Raw genomic sequence first — 21066 nt, 5'->3', positions numbered from 1 at the left:
GTCCTATTTTTCTTTCTATTTAAGTTCTTCCATTTTAAAACCCCCCACAACATCTCCTTTATTGTTACACCAGAGCCATACAGATATCACTTTCCAAAAGACCGAGTGATTCTAAAAGCCAAGCAGCTGTTTTAAATGATCTCAGTCATGTGACTGTAAACGTTATCATAAAGCTGGCATCAGCTTAATACTACAGAGATAAGGCCGACTGAATCAGCTAAAAAACACATTTATATAAAACTCATTTTGTGTGATTCCATTACTTAATCTGTATCAGTAGGATAGGACGTCTGTGGCTGTGGTAGAGTTGGGTCATACCAGTCAGAAGGTCAGCAGATCAACCCATGACTTCTCCCTGAAACATCGATCAGAGTGTGACTGAGTGTGTGAATGCTAGAATGCTTAGGCATAGATAAAAGTACTGTAAGTGCATGTGACTGGGTAAATTAGAGTTGGACAAAGAAGTCAAACTAACAACTGAACACCTGCCTAAAGAACAAATATCTGAACATACCTGTAGAGTCCTAGTTATTATTAGACCGTTCAGGCCTGTGGTGCAGCAAAAGTTTTCAGTGTTAACACAACTGTACAATTGTAACCATGCGCTCTGGTCTTTCTGGGCTATGGGTGTGTGGTGGGCTTTCTCTTAAAATGATCTTTTATTTAAACAAACAAAAAAAAGCACTAACAGGGCAGGACGGTGTGCACTCAACCTTTTACTCTGTCGTCTCCTCGACACACATGGCACACAGGATACGTTACACTCCATAAAACAGTCCCTCTGTTACCACTAAAATTACCTCCTAAAAGATGCCGTGTATGAAGTAGTTAAATATGTAAAACTTATAACACAATACAGCAAAATCCAAAATGCAATGTAAATTTATATTATAATCAACACAAAGTATGAGGAAAAAATAAATGCGCGTGCCATAACCAACGCTGCACGATCACAGCAGTAAGTGTAAGCAGGGTCGTTTTCTGTCCGAGACACGAGTTATTGTCATCATAAAAACAGAAGACAGATAAAGTTAAAAAAAGAAACAAAAAAATGGTTTCGGGATGGTGTCTTGTGAGGAAGGACGTAGTGTCTTTAGAAAATCTTGCTGACTCTTGCGATGCAGACAGGCAGCAGACTTTAGAGGTGGTTCCTGTTTTTACGTCTCACACCTCCGCCTATCTGTCGGGTGGAAAAAAAGAGAGAAGTTGGAATCAACAAGTGTTTGACTTTTTAATGTGGCTCTTTGTTAATTTCATGGATGATTCAAGTAACAGTTAAAGTGTGGGCAGCATGGAAACTGTGATTTGTATCAGAGGTGGTTCCTAGGAGCTTCTCAAGCAGTCCTTTAATACGATTCATTAACTTATCTTTTTTTAATTTGCATGTCAAACCACAGCAGAAACTTCCTCCTGTAGCCTGAGGCCAGCTGCAGTGCAGTCTGCTTTGCGTTGGCTAACAGTGGAGTGTTGCAGTGTTGCAATAAGATGTTTGCTTCATGCGCTGTGGGGAAAGTGTGGCAGTTTGCAGTAAAAGAGCACGGCGGTTTTGTGGATGTCACCTTTGTTTTTCACATAAACACCTCATGCTTCTATCAGGTCACTCATTGGCTCACAGCAGAAGTGTGAAGAGGAGAAAAGATGTGAAAACCCCTTTGGAGTTTAAAAAATACTCATCACTTGTATTCTTCATGATGCAACATAACAAATAAAGTGTTTTGTAGTAGCTGTGGTGCTGCAGTTGTTGTACCTGCAGTAATTTAAATGTGTTTTATTTTACAGAGAGCGACAGCATGGCGGTCTACTCCTCAGTGAAAACTAAAGATCTTAGTTATGAACAAGTAGCCATCAGCCCAAAGAGGACCAGAGGTACAGCTGCTCTTTATCTCTCACTTTAAACAGAGCAAAGCTAGCAGTGTCATGCTAAGCTAAGCTAACCATGTTCTCACTCAAGCTCAGGATATCAACCTTCGCATCTTGAAAGACGCAGGAACCAAACAACTTCCTCCTCCTCTTAGTGTGATGCATAAGCATACTACACTGATAACAAGTTTTCAAATGACTAAACTAGCGTGTTTTTAGACAGAAGACAAACCAATCAGCTCAAGGCCCAACGTAAGATAAAGAAGGAGTTTTCTTTGTTGAGAACGAGTTTCAATTTCAAGTGCTGAGCCAATTTGAGCCAAATTTAAGAAAACTGACAAAATAAATGCCAAAATCTGGTCAAAATCAAAACACACAACAAGGAAATATCTCAGTAGTCACATTTTAGTGAAGGGCAGGTGTTAATGTGTGATTTGGCAGGTGGGGAAACCTTTAGATTGGCTGTAGTGGCGCAGCATGGGGAAAAGAGTTACTTAAAAGTAAATCACATATGTATCATGTGGTAGACTTTACTGTGGGTACAGGCTGTGACTGATATTCACTGATCTTTGTGAACTGAGCCAGCTGATTTAAACACGTAAAAGCAGATGTTTCATGAGCTTTCATGAATTTTAAACCCCTGATAATAGATACTAGCTAATTTAAAAGGTAGAATTTACTGAGTGAACATCATCACCTTGAATTTAGATCGATGCCCACTGCCTTTGCTGCAACCTACATGAACACCACAGCCTGCTGTGTACAGTGCAGCATAGAGTATATATGGATACTTAAGTCTGTTTTGCAGGATATTCCGTGAAAAACATAAATCAACAACACACTTAGTTACCAGTGGACCATCCTGGTACATTGTAGACAACATGTAGCCTCAGCTTTTAGTGTCAAACCGCTAATTTTGTCACCACAGTAAGACTAAATAGGGAAGTTGATCATTTGATGCTTAAAGTTTGTTTCAGTCGATAAAAAAGTTAAAGCAGGGTAAAACAGTAAAAAAAAAAAAAAAAAAAAAAAAAACCAGCAATGCCTCAGATGGTGGTGTGGAAACTATTTCTGTGTTTCATGTGAGGATTACACAGTTTCCTCTGAAAATCTTGCTGAGTTGCAAACAGGCGGCAGACTCTGGAGCTGGTTCCTGTTTTTAAGTGTCGCTGCCCGTCCTGTCTGATAAAATCTGTCAGTTTAAATTTAAATGTCATTCAGTGAAGCTGATGAGCTTATTACTGATTATTAATCATGTTTCCTGTTGTTTCAACTGTTTGTGTTCAGACTTTAAACCAGAGTCAGACGTCGTCTATTCTTCACTGAAGTAGTCCACCAGTCCAACCACTGATGTCCAACTGGTGGTCTTTAACTGGTCCCCCAGCACCTCAGACCAGAGGACATCCACATGTTACAGATTTTATTAAATATATTTTATGTCTTAATCTGCTGTTGTTGGACCCGTGATTCATAATTTGCATTTTGATGCAAAATCAGCAATGTGAAATATTTATATAAATAATGTAAAATAAGGATATTTCTATGTAACATTAAAAACTTCCAGATGTTTTGTGGTATTTATTTACATTTGCCCTCCTCCTGTTCCCACGCAGCGTGGGGTCGGGGGTTATCTCTGTGGGATTGATGAAATTTTGCTCTCTCATGCTCCTCGTGTGGTTCTGTGGGTTTCAAACATGGGGGGAGATGGAAAACTTGATTTGCTCCACTTTTGTTGTGGCTTACCAATACATGCCTGGCTTCAGTGCAGAAAACAAAACAAAAAGATGTATATTAAACCACAGCCACAGACTCAAAGCAGCAGGCACTGCAAACTGCACAGAGCAGCGTCAGCATGCTTGATGGAGGAAGAGGTTTACTGCTGTAGGCATCCAGAAACCAACTGCACAGCAATTGGCATGGAAACACTTTTACATTTAAATAAATATGGTTTCTGGCAGCAGTTTCTCTCAGTTTTCTCTCAAACATGAATATGTTTTGGGGTCAACAATATAACAAACCTGAATAGTTAGTTTTCATTATAGTCGGCATTTTACAGTTATGTAGAGAATGAAAGAAGAAGAACACCCTGTGCTGTCAGTATGTGAACCGTGTTTGATGGTTAATCATTTATCATTATTGTCACACTCAGTATTTTAGGATAAAACATGAAACTGAAACATTTTGGTGTCTAATAAAATACACACTTGTGACCACGTGACTCTGACTGGCTCCTGAACCAGCACAGAGCTCAAACAGGTAAACCTCTCAGTGAAGCTGAAAAACAAAGGCAAATTTAAAGTCTGCTGCCCTCTACTGGTTAAACCGGGTGTTACAACAGAGCGGTTGCTTTAAAAATGACAGCACTTTAACCTCTACTAGAAGATGTCACATTTTAAATCAGTTATCTTATACTTTCAAATTAGGTACAACACATAGATAGAAAAAATCAATGACAGTAAAAGGATCACCAGTGTGTGGATAACAAATTTCCCACGTGTGGGACTAGTAAAGGTTTATCTAATCTAATCTAATCAGGAGGCTAGAGTCACTAACAGGTGAGATTTTACTGTTTATCTCACCTGGTCTTGGAATAACTGGGAGTTGCTGGAATAAATCCTGTCTGTCCCTGATCAGCCTGCTGCACACCATTCTTTCCATTCTTTTGAGTTTTCTTTATAATAGAGTAGAATCGACACATTTTTTCACCATCTGAGTGTACAATGTAAATAGATCTAAATCTAAAGATATGAAAAGGATCACAGATATGTACACATCCAGGTCACATCCAATTGGAGACTCAGGGTTGTCTTGAGTTGATGTAGCATCTTGTTGCTATGTCATCTTAAATTGGTCATGTGATTGGTTTACCATGGCTACTATATTCCTCAGCCAATCACCAACACTCATGTGCACTCGCGTTACTTTTAACGCCGTTATTCCCATCACTGTCCGTAACTATAAACGCAGTAAACGTGTTTGTCTCTTAGTGAAAATGAGAGCAGCCCATGATGATACATGTCAGTTTCCAGCGAGACAGTAGAGAGCTAACAAAGCTGCTGGATATACAAAACATGAGGTAAATTATAGACTGTATATAAAAGAAGGATGTCATCGACGTGATATCAGCTTAATATTTGCATGATGGTAACTTTCATGTTTTTTTTTCCTTATAGACAGAATTGACCATTTTTGAACGAGATAATGAAGTGATGAAGTTATCAACTAATTCTGGTAACCAGGCTGCATCCATTAAAAATAATTATGAATAGAAGATTTAAAAGTAAATTATGGCAGCATGGTTTTTACCTGGGTAACAAGCACACAAAGACAGCAACCATTATTTTGTGCTGTGTGTTGTTTTCCACAAATGTGGTAAAAATTACTAGAATATTTACTGGAATCAAAACATCATTAAAATCCAAAAACAAACTAAAGTAATGAAACTTCCTTGTGTTTTAATCAGTAACTGTGGACACACAACTCTTCAATCATCCATCAGGGGGTGCTGCAGCACCTTCAGTGCCTCCTGCTTCCCTGACCTTGTGGAGAGATGAGAGGGTTTGAGCAGTGTTGCTAAAGGTCAAAGCCTGAAAGATGAAGCTCTCATAGGTGAGTAGTTTGTGTTTTTGTAAAGGTCTGAAACACTGTTACCACTTATATGTTGAATATTTGTAGTTATACTGTAGTATATGTGTAATATATCTAGATGTTGGTCCACTGGAAAACATTTGTTGAATGAGTATTACTATAAATGAGTGAACCTTTTTGGTAAGGTGGTACCCATCCGGTCCGTCTGTGAGGACCTGTGGTTAACGGGCTACTTTCTTTGTCCCATGCTTAAAAACAGCTGTCTTTATGTTACTTTAACATGGTTGAGTGTCTATGGGCTCATGCTAACCTGGCTGAAGAAAATGCTATGAGTATTAGATTAGATACATGTAGCTGTTCCCCTGACCTTTAACCTTAGTTGTTGTCCATGGTGCTGATCAAAAGCTGGAATGATTCTATTGATATTATTGATCATTTTTTGAGGAAGGAAAATAAGAAATAAAAGCTCTTCAGACTCAAGCACATCCTACACTGCAGCTTTTCTTTTTAGTTTGCAGCTACTGAATGATGTCCTTGCTGCTTTTAGCCCGTGGTTGAGGTTCAGTGTTTCTTTATGTTCTACTAAAGAGAAGCATGTATCGGTTAGCCACAGTCGAACTGACTCTTGGTGAAACCCACAACCACAAAACAAAAACAGGGTACTCACTGTTACCCTCTGTAGTCAGAGGGTAACAGTGAGCAGTGGTGCACAGGAGCCATTAGAAGATGGGTCCACTGTGGTTATAAAGGGATGGACATGGTCAGCAACAACACTCAGGTAGACTGCTGGGCCTGCATCCCTAAATGCGCTTGATTTCATAATTTTCAAACAAAAAAAATAAAAAATCAGATCATAAAAAATTTGCAGTAGGACTGAGTTATTTGTAATAATAAAACAAATAATTTCCACATGCACAGTGCAAAGAGAACTCAATGATTGGGACTAAACAGCTGTGAAAACCATTTGTTGGAGATGCTAATAAAAAAGAAAAAGCTTTAGTTTGTTAAGGAGCTTGAAGATTGGACCGTGGACCAATGGAAAAAGGTCATGTGATCTGATAAGCCCAGATTTTCCTGTATGATGGGCGCATAATTTAAGAAGAGAGGCTGATGACGTGACCCCACTGTGTTCCCTGTCTACTGTGTGAGGTTTGGGGTTGCTTTGGTTGGTCAGGCTGACGTTCAGCAAAGTTATGTGGTCAAAATAATGAGGAATCAGGATTCACTGTCAAAACTAATGGTGGAAAGAGGATGAGAGATCATTTTTGCTCATGGATTGGCCGCCACTAGAAAGACCTTTAATACAAAAACCTAAAGACCTTAAACACACTGAGAATCTTTGAGTTTAGTTGTCCAACCCTCCCATCATCAGTACAATAGTTTAAAACCTACTTTGGTATAATATAAAAAAATATACATGCTCTGTCATTTAGGTTATCAAAGTGAGCGTGGCATTTTTGCCCATGCTGTGTGTTTTCATGTTGATGTCTGTGTGTCTAACATTCTGGGCTGCACTACAAAACAATGTTGTTATCTGTTGTTGTTGTTGTTACCACACCATTATGAATACAGTAAGTGATGTCTTTTATAAACCACAGAAACTTTTCTTTTTTTAAGTGCCTCTGCAGTAAAACACAGGGTGACCTCAAAGAACTGGGAGGAGTGACTGTGAAAAAGGGTGAGGACCACAAAGCTGCCATCTTCCTCCATTGCAGATGAAGCACTTCACCACAGACAACAAAGCAAACATGTTCTCACAGCACAAACACTTTTCCGGCCCAACCAGGAGAAACTGTGGTTAGAAGTCTCATCAGCTTCAGACTACAGTTAACTGTAGTCAACAACAGGAAGTTGCTGCTCCGGTTTTACATACAGAACTTTGTGATAATACAACTTCCACACATGAACAAATCTGGTTCCTTCATTAGGTACAGACAGAAAATACAGAACTTTAAAAAAGTTAAATGATTCATTTAATTAAATACTTGTCTGTTCAGTCTGCCTCTTTAGACGTCTCACAGTGATGACAAATTTCTTGCTAATCCCGATCACAACGTGTTTGTTTAACAATACCAAAAAAACAGACACACCTGGATCTCATCTGAGGCACTTCTGGATTTATTGCTCCGTTACAATGCAGCTAAAGGTCACAGCACACCTGACTGTGTTTGAGCCAGATTGTGAGGTGGACATGTGTCTGAGCTAACATGGAGCCTAAAAACTAAGTGATCTCGATGTGATATTTTTTAAATACCATCACTCCTATGTTGCATAAATGTTCTCTGAATCGAGGAGGGGGCCTAAGGTTGCATCTTTCACCATCTTACAATGCTGAGATTGCAGCCATTCCCCAACTCTCTGTGAATGGTACTCATGGCCATTGGTCATTAAACTTTTGCATATTAATGACCAAGGAACTGACCTCCCAGCCCATTGTTCCTTCAGTGGGCTGGTTTCAGTCATTATGCAAATGTACTGTTTATAAGGTTTGGGGAAACCTGCAGTCAGCTGAGACTGAAGAATCAACTTTTGGAAGAAGGAAGGACGGAAAACAGTGAACAATACTGGAAGAACGTGTTCCACATGCATACTCCAATAGATATGTCTGAGATCAACATGGGGTTAGTATCTTCTGCCAGGATAGTTGGCATTCAGACTGGATCGAACCACCAGCCTTAGTAGGTGACCTGCGCTTCCACCTGAACTACTCCACCTTCTATGCTTACAGCCATACCACCCTGAGCACTCCTGATCTCAATGTGATAGTTTTTTTTAAATACCATCACTCTTATGTTGCATTAATGTTCCCACTGTTAAGACCTTAGAAGCTAATTTAACTACTCAGCAGCCAAACTGACAACACCTGCCCTACATAATGGTGATGTTCTGTACTATAAAACTTTCTCTTTTAATACAAAGAAGCAGCTTGTTGCTGCAGCATTTTTGCCTGTGCTGGATTATTGAGATACTCTATATATGAATGCTTCTGCTCAATGTCTTTGAATGGTTGATATTGTGTATCATGCTTCACTGAGGTTCATCACTAACAGTAAATCTCAGACTCATCTCAGGTAGGATGGCCTGCTTTGGTAAGTCAGAAGAACTCTCATTTATACAGTTTTATATATAAGGCAATACTTGGGTTGCTGCCTTCTTATATATGTTCCCTGCTTGCAGTGAAACATGCTGGTCGGATTCTCTTCATGCGCATGGTTACTTGTTGCTTTCTGTTCCATTTGCCCAAACTGAATTTAGTAAAAGAGCTTTTGCCCATTTAGCACCCTTGGCTTGGAACTGCAGAACGAATGGAAAATGACTGAATTCATTTCATTAAGTGCTTTTAAATCTAAACTAAGAATCCTTGAGGATAATTTCATAACATGCAGTTGTTTCAATTAGATTGATTCTCATTTTAACTGATTTTTGTTATTTAATTTTATTGAGTGTTGTTGAACTTGATTGAATTTTACTTACTTTATTTTTCTTGATTTTATTTTATTTTTCTCATTTATTTTTGCATGTGTGTTGTTGCTGTCTGTGTTTAATTAAGTAATTTCTGTCACTGTGAGACAACCGCTGCTGCCTGTCTTGGCCAGGTCTTCCTTGAAAAAGAGGTTTTTAATCTCAAAGGGACCTTCTGGTTAAATAAAGGTTAAATTAAAAAAAATTAATAAAAATATCAAACAAACCAAACAGAAACTTCCAGAGCTGAAAAATGAACTGACAAAAACTGCAATTCCTCCAGTGTTTCAAAAGTGAATCCGTCCCCTCAGACAACCACATTTCCAATGCAGTAATCCAACAAAACAACAAGTACACTGACCAACATCTTTACTACAATAACAGAGTGAAAATGTGTGAACAGCATCCCTGAACACCCCCCCCCCATGAAGAAAACACAAAATTACCTCCTCTTTGTGTGACTGGTTGTTGTTGATGATTGGATGTTTGGATGTTGTACATGACATGAGTGATGATGTCATCTTCTCCAGTTTCTTCTTGATCTGATGAAATGATCCAATATGGAAAATAGTTCAATTAAATACCTAAACAGATATTCGCTGCAATGTCGGCATTTACAGAGAGGTAAATAATCAGTAAAGTGAGCTCCATCCATCAAGCATGACTGAATTAGATGTCACCTGGATTTATATGGCCTACGTGGAAAGGGGTTAAATGCAGTGCATGTGGGAACTATGGATGGATCATTTTTCATTATTGACCGAATGTTTGTAGTAGCCTACACACTGAATTTTAGTATGTAACCATAAAAGTATTTAGGTGTTATCCCAGAACATTCTCATTCCCAACACATAACATACCAATGACACAAGCTCCAGCCATCTATTCCAGCCCTAAATGTTTAGATTCATTCCAAACGGACCTCATACCTCCAAACGCGAAGCATACAGACAATTTGTAGATTTGGTATGTTATGTCTTGGAATGAGAATATGTCAGTTATACATCTTTATTTCTTCATTTAAAGTTTAATAGTTATTGCCATGGATGTAAATGGTAAAATAAAGGAATACTGCTGTCTGGGTGTAGTCATAATGAATGTGAACTTTATTCTACTAAAAACTCAGATATGAAGTCTGAGTCTCACCTTCAGGTTTCCTGTGAACACATCGTCTCACCAGCAGAACCAGTAACACCAGTAGAACCACAACACAGACTGATCCAACACATGACAACACAGAGAGAACAGAAGGAGAGAGTGATGGAGGAAGAATGATGGAGATGGAACCAGGGTTAGAGGTGGATGTAGGTGGAGGTGTGGATGTAGGTGGAGGTGTGGTGGTGTGTTTGTCTAAAATAAAGCAAACACAGTCATTAAGTTGTCGTCACATTGTGAATGTTGAAAGCTGCAGAAACACAGACAGGTGAGTGTGTCACCTGTGACAGTGATCCAGCTGGATGGAGACTCTCCATGACCGCTGATGTCACACTTGTAGAGGCCTTCATCAGACCTGGAAACATGCTGGATGGTCATGTGACCTGTAGGCTGCTTCCTGATGAGGGAGCCATCTTTATAGAAAGCAGCTGGGAGGTTGGAGGGAGTGGTCTTTGTTTTACAGAGCAGAGTGACGTCATCTCCCTCCATCACAGGGAGGACAGGACTCTGCAGGATCACTGATCCACCTCAACACAGAAACAAACTACAGCATTTCATCCATTTACACACAGCTTCATCAACACTAACTCCACACACTCAGCTTACCAGTGACTGTCAGGTTAACCATGTTACTGATGGGACCCTCTCTGGACTCACACCAGTAAACTCCACTGTCCAATTGGAAAACAGTGATGTTACAGGAAGAACCAGCACTTTCTCCCCACCCATCTCCACACTGAGTGATGTTTGGTTTGCTTGTGTTTCTCCTCAGAGTCCATCCAGCAGAGCTGTCGTCCTCCTCACAGCTCAGAGACACAAAGTCTCTTCTAAAGAACTGAGAGCTGCTGGGACTCACAGTCAGACGAGCTGTGAGGGTTAAAATCTGTTTATTTTTTACATTGTGAAACATGAACCCAATCAGGTCACATCAGTGAGCATTTCTCAGGTTTAAACTGTGACAGAAGAAGGTTACTGACCTTGGTTTGTTGTGCAGCTCAGCAGTGAGATCAGAACTAAAGAGAAATGACACTCAGGTTGATTTGAGGTGAACATAAAGAACAACTTCACACAAACAGCTGACAAACACACAAACTCGTCTCTCGCTCATTTTATATTTATGTTTCTAAATCTGTCGACATTTAGAAAACAAAAAGCTGAAAAAGGTGGTAAAGAGACTACCAGCCATTTCATATCCTGCCTGCTTAGTATCACCATTTAACATCATGTGTCTTATGTCAAAAAAACATTTTACACCACATTCTCTGGATCTTTATTTTTCCTTTATGATTGTTACTGAAGTATAGTACTGACAGAACTGTTCATTCTCATCTCCTCCAATTTGATTTTTTTAAATCTAAAAAGCAGATGTTAAAGCACTCATTATGTTTATATATACTGACTACACTGTGAGTCTATGCAAACTGTCCACTACTCTTAAGTAACACAGTAAAGTCATGTGTCCACTGTGCAGCTGTGTTGATATAATGAGTGAATGATTTGAGCTTTTCACTGCCTGCTGTGTTTCCTCGACTCCTGAGCAAAGATAAAGAGTCAGTTCAGACCTGCAGTTGGTCCTCGTGGTGTTTTGAACTTGAATTCAGCCTGATTTGTTTTTCATGTCTTCTCCTCCATCATCAGTTATCAGGAGAGCAGACAGTCAAAGTACAAGAATTCAAACAAACACAGAGATTCTACTTACAGAGCAGACACAGCACAGATGTTTCCTTCATCGTCCTTCTCACTCATTTGAGCTTTTTTTCATTTCTCTCACTGACACCAAGTAAAGCCCGCCCTCTTCCTCTGAGCACCAGCTTTCTATTGGTTCACAGGCAGTGGTGGGTAATTCACTTGTTCAATTGTTCAATCAAACCAGGGACGTTGCTGTTATGGAGCTGAACTGGAACCATTCAGAAACTGAGGCCCGCTGAACACATTTTAATTACAGCTACGCAGAGACACATGCACAGGTCTGAACCCCAAGAGTCTTCAGGGGTTTCTGCTGGAAAATGACGTGCCCAAAATGAATTTCTCTGCGATTACAAACTCTGTGTAAACAAGCTTCTTATCGAAATAAAGCAAACACTTGTGAGATTTCATCAGAGGTATAAATATTACAGCAGACGTTACTATATCAAAGTTGCTGAGGCTGGAACACCATTTTTGAATTTTATTTCATATGAACACAAACTCCAGAAAACCAGTAAATCAGCAGTAATCAATGTGCAAAGACTGATGCTGCTGAAGCGAAACACAGAAGTGTTACAGCAGTTTAAACTCATTTTGGCAACATCTGTGAGTTGAATTGTTTTTAGGTATTGAACAGCAGAAATGATTTTACTTTATTTAAATGCCTTAAAATATTTGGTTTTTGGATGTTTAAAAAAAATTCCCACACACTTGTGTACATTGGACCTTTTGTACCTTGTGCCGTAGTCACTTTAAAAAGCCTTTTCTTTTTAACTCTATAACTTCGGCTGCTCTTGGTCGATTTCCATGATTGACACCTTGTTTGAGCCAATAGAATCACAGTAACATGACTGTGTTTATTTGAATTCCACCAGTCAGAAGTTGCAAGGCGAGAAATCCACGTGACGCTAAATTTACTGCACATTTTCTCATCCAATCATGTCTGTAGCCAGGCTGAAAATGGTGGTTGTTGACAAAAATGGCGCTGAAGATTAGTTTCCACTGCCGTATTCAGGACAACAAGCGATATGAGCTCTTGGCGAGAGAAACAGAGCACGTAATTCTGTTTCCATGGTATTGTTTATCAAACATGAAAAATATTTGTGGTATCAATTTCTGGCTGGTTCATTGAACCAGAGCGTGATGAAATTCTCAGTTTTGGAATCTGTGAGATGTCAGTTTTTAGAAAATGTGCAGTTTGCTTGTTTACATCAAGTCGAGTAAATTTGTGGCTTCATTGCTTCTGTTCAGGCATATTTTGCAAATGACGCAACTTCTCTTTCAGTTGTTTGTTTTCTCTGCATCTTGTGGTCGTAGAAATGGTTTATATGGACTTTTAGCTGTGATTCAGAGGTTTTCTATCACACATGCTGGTGTTTACATAAAAGCCTTTTCATGTAAATGGCCGCGCTCAAACCAGCGTTCCTTCATGTCCAGGATGTCTACATCCTCATCTTTGAAAGAGTGTCCACTGGCTTGTAGGTGTGAATAGACTCTGGAGTCCTGGCCTGTGTTGTGCCATCAACACAGAAGACCTTGGGCCTAAGGCTACATCTTTCACAGTCTTGCAATGATGTGATTGCAGCCATTCCCCAACTCTCTGTGAATGGTACTCATAGCCATTGATTATTGGTTGTTGATCAATGTCATGACAATTTGCATATTAATGGTCATGATACTGCCCTACTGCCAATTCTGAGTCATTTAGTGAGTGTCAGTCATTGTGCAAATGTCCTTTTCATAAGGTAGGGAAACCTGCAGTCAGCTGAGACTGAAGAAGTCATTTGTGTGAGTGACGAAACGTTTCTCCCACTGAAAACACTGCGAACAGAATCAGTTCCTTACCTGGATGATTGAGCATGAACACATTACCAGTAGATTGCAGCAAAAAATGCGTCTATTCCAAGCTACACTGAGTGTTTGACAGGAGGAACTCTGAGCTTGTTCAGGAGATGTGATCAAGTAGGAAGTCCACTCTGAGTCACATGTTCATCAGTTTGTAGTTTAACACACTAAAATGCTTCAGTTGAGTATTTTGCATTAAACTACTGAGTGAGATACTAGAAATGCCCTCCTTGGGGAGAAACAGTAATGTTTTGTAAAAATAAATAAATAAATTCTGTCTTCTGACTGAACCATATGTACTCTCTATACCAACATATTTTCACATAGTAAAGCTGTAAAATGTCAGATATCAGTTTCAAACACACACATTGTGCACTGTAGCTTTTCAGTGTTGTTTGAAACCACTGAGTGACACTTCTGCTGTCTTTAGTCTGTCACTTTTCTGCACTGAAGAGAGGTGTGTCGGTTAGCCACAACCAAACTCAAACAAGTCAAATTTTCCATCTGACACCTCAGTGAAACCCACACAACCACACGTGGAAAACAAGTGAGAACAAACATTTATTAATCTTGCAGAGGAACTAAATTGCTACTTTGCTATACTCTGGTCTTGTTGCCAAACAGGAATACAATATAAATAACAGTGAGCTTACTGAGGACATAAAAAATAAACATTGTTTTTATCGCACTGCTGATTGTACAGTAAAAATACACTTTGAAAACTCAAGTTAAAAAATAAAAGATGATGCAAAATACATACAAATCTTTTTAACATGTGCATATTGTCTGGTCTGTGGTGCTGGGGGGACCAGTTAGAGACCAGTAGCTGGATGTCAGTGGTTGTCAGTCGTACTTTAGTGAGGAGTAGAAGATGTCTGGCTCTGGTTTAAAGTCTGAACACAAACACACACAATTCAAACAACAGGAAAACAACAGAAAATGCTGAAAGGAATAATAAGCTAACAATCAATAACTGAATCTAAGAACTAAAGACTCAAAATACTAAGGAAATACACGAAGATATAAATGTAAACAAAGATCCAAATAGAGACGACTTAATAATAATCAAAAATTCACAAGTTCATAAAGTCAAAACCATGGTACACTCAGGTTTTTGGAAAACTTGTGATCCAGTCTGGGGTCCCATGGTTCAACCAACCCCACTACCCATGATGCGATTTATGTACATGTTTGAGGCCATGGCAGTGGCACGCAATTGGCTTGAAGCACAATGGGTGGTGCGGCTACTTCCCTTGCTGTCTGTGGAAGCCCAAACAAAGTGTCTATTGGGGTTTCTGGAAAGCAGCATTCAGCCTACATTCAGCATCTGACACCACTTTTGCAGCTCTTGTCTGAAAGCAGGGAACTGCTGGTCCTGGAGCAGGTAGTAGAGTGGCTACTAATTAGAATGATGGAGTAGATGCACTTGCACTGGCCAGTGAGCCTGAATACAGCCAAGACCCTCATAAAAGACCATCTGTTGGGTTGTCGAAAAGGACTGGGCATGTTCACGGGTGGGGAGCCTTTTGCCCCTCCACTGGTATATCCATTTCAGTTCAATCCAGAATCTAATTTGAAATCCTGTTCCTCAAGGTCTTGAATAATCAGGCACCATCTTATCTTAATGACCTTGTAGTATCATATCACCCCATTAGAGCACTTCACTCTCACACCACAGGCCTACTTGTTGTCCCTAGAGTATTTAAAAGTAGAATGGGAGGCAGAGCCTTCAGTTTTCAGGCCCCTCTTTTATGGAACCAGTTTTCAGTTTTGATTCAGGAGACATCGCTGTCTCTATCTCTATCTAAATAGGCTTTATTTGGGGTAAAGAATATATGGATAATTCTGTGGGGAGAAGAATACACTTGAGAAGAGTTTTTTCTGGACAATACCACCCTATTCCAGCTGACCTAAAGATGTATTTTCATGGTTGTCGTGCTGGTACAAAAGTGAAGGTTCGGCAGTGGAGAATAAGCCCTTTCTGCTGTGATTGAACCCATATCCCAACTCTCTATGAATGGTAGTCATGGCCATTGATCAATTGTCATGACAATTTGCATATTAATGATCATGAAACTGACCTCATGGCCCATTTTTAGACTGTGGTGCTAGTTTCAGTAATTATGCAACATACTCTTTATAAAGTTGGAGAAACCTGCAGTCATCTTAGACTGAAGAAGTCACTTGGATAAGTGATGAAATGTTTCCACCACTGAAAACGCTACGTCCAGATGAACAGTATCAACTGTTTTCAGGCTTTCTGCCAACAGTCATCATAGGAAATGTCAACGCTCTCCCCAACAAAAGTGATGAGCTGGAGATATTAGTGACGACTCTATAGCAGTCTCATGTTTTTTACTGAAACATGGTTGGATCAAAACATCTTAGACTCCAATGTAGATGTACCTGGTTTCACTCTCATACAGTCTGACAGAGATGCAAAAGCTGGTGGCAAGAAAAAAAGTGGGGGTCTGACTTTATATGTGAACCAAAGATGGTTTAATCCTGCAACTATAACTATTAAGGAGAAGATGTATGGTCCTGACATTGAATTATCAGCAGCTAGTATGCAACCACATTTTATACCAAGAGAATTCAGTTATGTCATATTTATGTACATTTCCTCCAAGGGAACAGCTGAAGTTCCACATGAAGTCCTCAATTAAACTGCTGCTAGCATATAGATTAAACATCCAGAGGCCCGCTTCATAATATAAAGAGACTTCAGTCAGGGTTACCTTAAACAGGTGTAACATGAACAGAAGAAGAAATTGAAAATGGTAAATGGACTGGTTCTCATACGGCACTTTTCTACTCTATCTGAGCACTCATAAGGCTTTACACAACTGGCCTACAAGAAGTACAACTCCTTCAGTTTCATATGCAAAAAGAATTATTGTGCTAGCTTATGTGGTTCCAGTTCTACAGGGATTTAAAAGTAGTTAAACAAAACACTTTAATCATTGCAGATACAATAGTAATGGTAATAGTAATGTAATAATATTACACAGCGTCTATGGAAAAATGTTTTTAATTCTTGTTTATGAAGCAGTTAAGTCTTAACTTTTACAAACAGCAGTTTAGTAACTTTACTAACAGCAGTTAGCTTTTCACAGTTTTTTTCCCCACTTCTTAACACCTCTGCAGAGAAACGCTAACGGATGACAAAGACCTGCGTGATGTTTGTGTGAAAACTGAAGGTGAACAACCACAAAGCTGCCATCTTCTTTCAGTACAAGGTAACACATTTCACCACAGGGGACTAAGCAAACATTTTCTCACAACAATAAGACTATTCTTAGCCAAACCAAAAAACATGGCTTCTAACTGTAGTTAAGTAGAATCAACATGGTGGCTTATCCAGCAATGACAAGCCGCATCTTGTCTAATCATTCTGTTCCTGCTCATAGGACACATGTATAGTTGTCAATGGGTGCTACCTGTTACATGTAGCAGTGATACATTCTAATAACTTGATTTAGAATAAATAAAAACTTGAGTCCAGCCACATACTGTAAGGTGCACATAAGTAGCTGGTGAATGTAAAATGGAATCCTTTACGTGTCAGGCCATGTTTTAGGTCTTTCAAGTGTCAGGAATATTTATTTTTCACTATTTTCTGGCACCAAATCTTTTAATTCTTCTGAAGTACAATTTAAAAGGTTTGTTAACTAAAGCTATTTCATTGTGTTTCAGTTCTAATTCAACAGAATCACTTTTAACTGAGTTTTCTAACTTTTTGAATCCTAATATTAAAATGGATGAAGTTATTATAATTGGAGGTTTTAATTTGTTCGCTGATGAATCCCATCAGCTGCTAAACCATGGACCTTCTTAATATCATCATATTTAAGCAACACATTTCCAGTGGGGAAACACTGGGCCTTGAGGTAACTTAATTTTTGTCAAAAGTTATGCCAACTATTTGTCCTACAGTAATTATTATATTTTTTTCATTAACGTCTGGATCTGTTCTTCTTTTAAACATACCAAACCTAGACGCTGCTGTTCAAGGAAGATTTGACTGGACCATGTTCTGTATCTCCATTGCTAAGTTGGCTGTTCCCTTGGAGGCTTTGAGACCTTGGAATAACTCAAGACACAGTGGAAAGATAATTTCTCTGGGAGAGATTATGTCTCTCAGCTGGCTTGGCAAGTCATTGGAATTCCCTTACAAGAGTTAAATAAGATATCTCAGGAGAGAGAGGTCTGGGCATCTTTGCAGCCCAAACTAAGATGAACAGGAGAAAATCAATGGATGCAAATAAATGGTTGCATTTACGATTTGTCTTGTGTACACACAATTGTAATTGTTCATTTTGTTTACGGAATTTTTATTACCTTCTTAAACAACCAATAAAACTCACAATATTCCAATCAGCCTCATGCTAATTGGAAAATATTAGCATGCTGCTAACATGGTGAACATACGAGACCTATCAAACATTTGAAAATTAAAAGTTACTGTTTAGCCTTAAGCAAAGTCAAACCATGAACCATGATGGAAACAAAGAAGAGCAGCTGTACCTCTCATCCTTGATCGCTTTTTCTTGTCTTTGATGATAATTTCACCATAACTGACATCTCCTGTTTTCACTGCTGAGTAGACTGCAGCTGGATCACTCTCTGTACAGTCAAACACACACACAAGGACATCACTGTGAGTGAGCAGAGCTGCCCGATTAGAAACTGCTGCTCCTCCATAAATTCAAACACAAAAAACATTCAGATCTGGAGCCTATTTTTAAAATCTATTATTCATAGTATAGGACATGAATGAAAAAGAAGAATCTGGAAGTGCAGAGGATTAGATTGGAGGAAGGGTAGGCAGCTATGAAGATGACAAAGAATGGAAAGGGATTTCACACAGATGACATGAATACGGTGATATAGAGATGTCTAGGAGAGATGGGATGGGACTTTTTATCCAGATCCAGATTGTTGAATACAATCTTGGGGTGAGAGGATGCCTGAGGAATGAAGAAGTATAGTAGTACTGATTTTCAAGAACAAGGCTGATGTACAGAGCTGCAGTAACTACAGAGGGATAAAATTGATAAGCCACACCATGAAGCAATATGAAAGTGTTGTTGAAGCTAGGTTAAGTAAAGAGGCAAGGCTGGGAGAATTTGGACATGTGCAGAGGAGGAGTAGTGGTTATGTTGGACAAAGGATGTTGAAGATGGAGCTGCAAGGCAGAAGGAAAGAAGAAAGAAGACAGAAAAGGTTAACAGATGCATTGCAAAGTGTTGGTGTGACAGAGGAGGATAGGGATATGGTGAGATGAAGTCAGATAATCCACTGTGGTGACTGCTGTACGAGATCATTTTAAACAAATCATCTTTCTATTTCATTGCTGTTGCACGATGGGGTCAAAATGATCACCCTTTGGCAGTTATATTGTTAAATGGACTACCTCTTGAGCTACAGCCACCTTTAAATACCTTGACACATGCTCAGTCACCCAAATAAGGAAATCTCAAAAAGATTTCAAGGTTTGCCTGCTAAAATTGCATAAAGGCTTAAGGTTTGCATTATTAGGGGCGTGGCCTTTTTGAGTTTCAAGTGGAACCAGCCAGCTGCTAGCTGTCTGTTAGTCTTTCCTTAGCTCGTGGTCCCTAAACTGGACCCCTGGAACTGTGTTTGTACTGTTGGAGGTTTTAGGAGCAATTTAATGTAATTATCTGGACAGTAATATGGCTGCTTTGGGGTTATCCAAGAAGACTGGGCTCCAGTATTGGTGAGTTAGCATCTAGCATTTTACTTAAATGCACTAATTAGCAGCTGTTTGTGTCTCTGTGGTGCTCCCATACAATCCATAGAAGCAGATTTAAAACCAAGCTAACTAACATTAACTGATAAGTTTGCAGGAGTCTGAAATGGTCATAAATGTAAACATTCATTAGTGGAACAACATGATTGGCTCATTTGGTTCCCCAAATAACTGTTGATTGGTTCGTTTAGAGCAGGGAAATATTTAATAATTTATTTAAGATTTTTTTTGTAATACTTGCTTTCTCGGGATATCAGTACCTCCTTAGTGCAGTGGTTAACACAGTGACAGAGTAAGTGAAAGAGCATTGGTTTGATTGAGGCAGTGTGTTCCCCATTAAACAGTGGAGATACGTGCTGTGGCACCCACTTGTGACAAAGAAATGGCTAAAATAGCTAAAATTTATTTTCCCATTATCTCCTTATGTTTTCACAAATCTCCTGAAATTATAGAAAATTTCAAATTACATATACTTGAAAAAACTAAACCTCACACAGTAGCCTTGCTCCCCAAACCAAAAACTCCTATAAAAACAAAACAAAAAACACAACACCAATATTACCTCTGCTTTGTTTGATTGGCTGCTGCGGACAGTGTGACATTTGGATGTCACTGTATGTGATGTCATCTCTGACTTCATTTTCTAAAGCATTTTCTTTTTCTGGTGAAACGATTAAAGAATTATGCATAATATAATTTATTGCACAATATTTAAAAGTTAAAAAAAATCTAAGGAGACTGTTTAGAAAAGCATTGCTATTTCATGAGGTGTAACAATAATCATTGTGTAGCTTATTCAGCAAAACAAAACCATCAGTGTAAGATCAAGAAGTCCCTACAGTATATTGTTGTGCTGTCTGTGTGTAATCATAATGAATGTGAACTTTATTCTACTAAACAAACTCAGACATGAAAGATCAGGAAGTCTGAGTCTCACCTTCAGGTTTCCTGTGAACACATCGTCTCACCAGCAGAACCAGTAACACCAGTAGAACCACAACGCAGACTGATCCAACACATGACAACACAGAGAGAACAGGTGGAGGTGTGGATGTATGTGGAGGTGTGGATGTAGGTGGAGGTGTGGTGGTGTGTTTGTCTAAAATAAAGCAAACACAGTCATTAAGTTGTCGTCACATTGTGAATGTTGAAAGCTGCAGAAACACAGACAGGTGAGTGTGTCACCTGTGACAGTGATCCAGCTGGATGGAGACTCTCCATGACCGCTGATGTCACACTTGTAGAGGCCTTCATCAGACCTGGAAACATGCTGGATGGTCATGTGACCTGTAGGCTGCTTCCTGATGAGGGAGCCATCTTTATAGAAAGCAGCTGGGAGGTTGGAGGGAGTGGTCTTTGTTTTACAGAGCAGAGTGACGTCATCTCCCTCCATCACAGGGAGGACAGGACTCTGCAGGATCACTGATCCACCTCAACACAGAGACAAACTACAGCATTTCATCCATTTACACACAGCTTCATCAACACTAACTCCACACACTCAGCTTACCAGCGACTGTCAGGTTAACCATGTTACTGATGGGACCCTCTCTGGACTCACACCAGTAAACTCCACTGTATGATTGGTAAACAGTGATGTTACAGGAGGAACCATTTACTTCTCCCCACCCATCTCCACACTGAGTCCTCTGTCCTGTGCTTGTGTTTCTCCTCAGAGTCCATCCAGCAGAGCTGTC

At 39.4% G+C, this 21066-nt stretch overlaps 2 long non-coding RNA genes across 3 annotated transcripts; both read right to left on the bottom strand.

Moving 5' to 3' along the window:
* Window positions 1-698: 698 nt before the first annotated feature.
* Window positions 699-10219, bottom strand: LOC112846104 (uncharacterized). 2 transcript variants are annotated; one of them, XR_003218935.1, is made up of 3 exons: window positions 10057-10219; window positions 9357-9452; window positions 699-1180 (listed from the first exon to the last, which is right to left on the bottom strand). It is a non-coding gene; the product is annotated as an uncharacterized LOC112846104 (long non-coding RNA). The 2 variants fall into 2 exon arrangements; XR_003218934.1 differs by lacking the exon at window positions 699-1180 and adding an exon at window positions 6151-6257.
* Window positions 10220-14158: 3939 nt separating this feature from the next.
* On the bottom strand, window positions 14159-20367 carry LOC109197078 (uncharacterized). Its single transcript, XR_002058373.2, has 4 exons — window positions 20307-20367; window positions 19932-20030; window positions 18124-18222; window positions 14159-14489 (listed from the first exon to the last, which is right to left on the bottom strand). It is a non-coding gene; the product is annotated as an uncharacterized LOC109197078 (long non-coding RNA).
* Window positions 20368-21066: the final 699 nt, after the last annotated feature.

This window comes from Oreochromis niloticus, linkage group LG3 (genome assembly GCF_001858045.2).
Source record: "Oreochromis niloticus isolate F11D_XX linkage group LG3, O_niloticus_UMD_NMBU, whole genome shotgun sequence".
Lineage (NCBI taxonomy): Eukaryota > Metazoa > Chordata > Actinopteri > Cichliformes > Cichlidae > Oreochromis > Oreochromis niloticus.
This window is presented reverse-complemented; position numbering and strand designations above follow the sequence as displayed.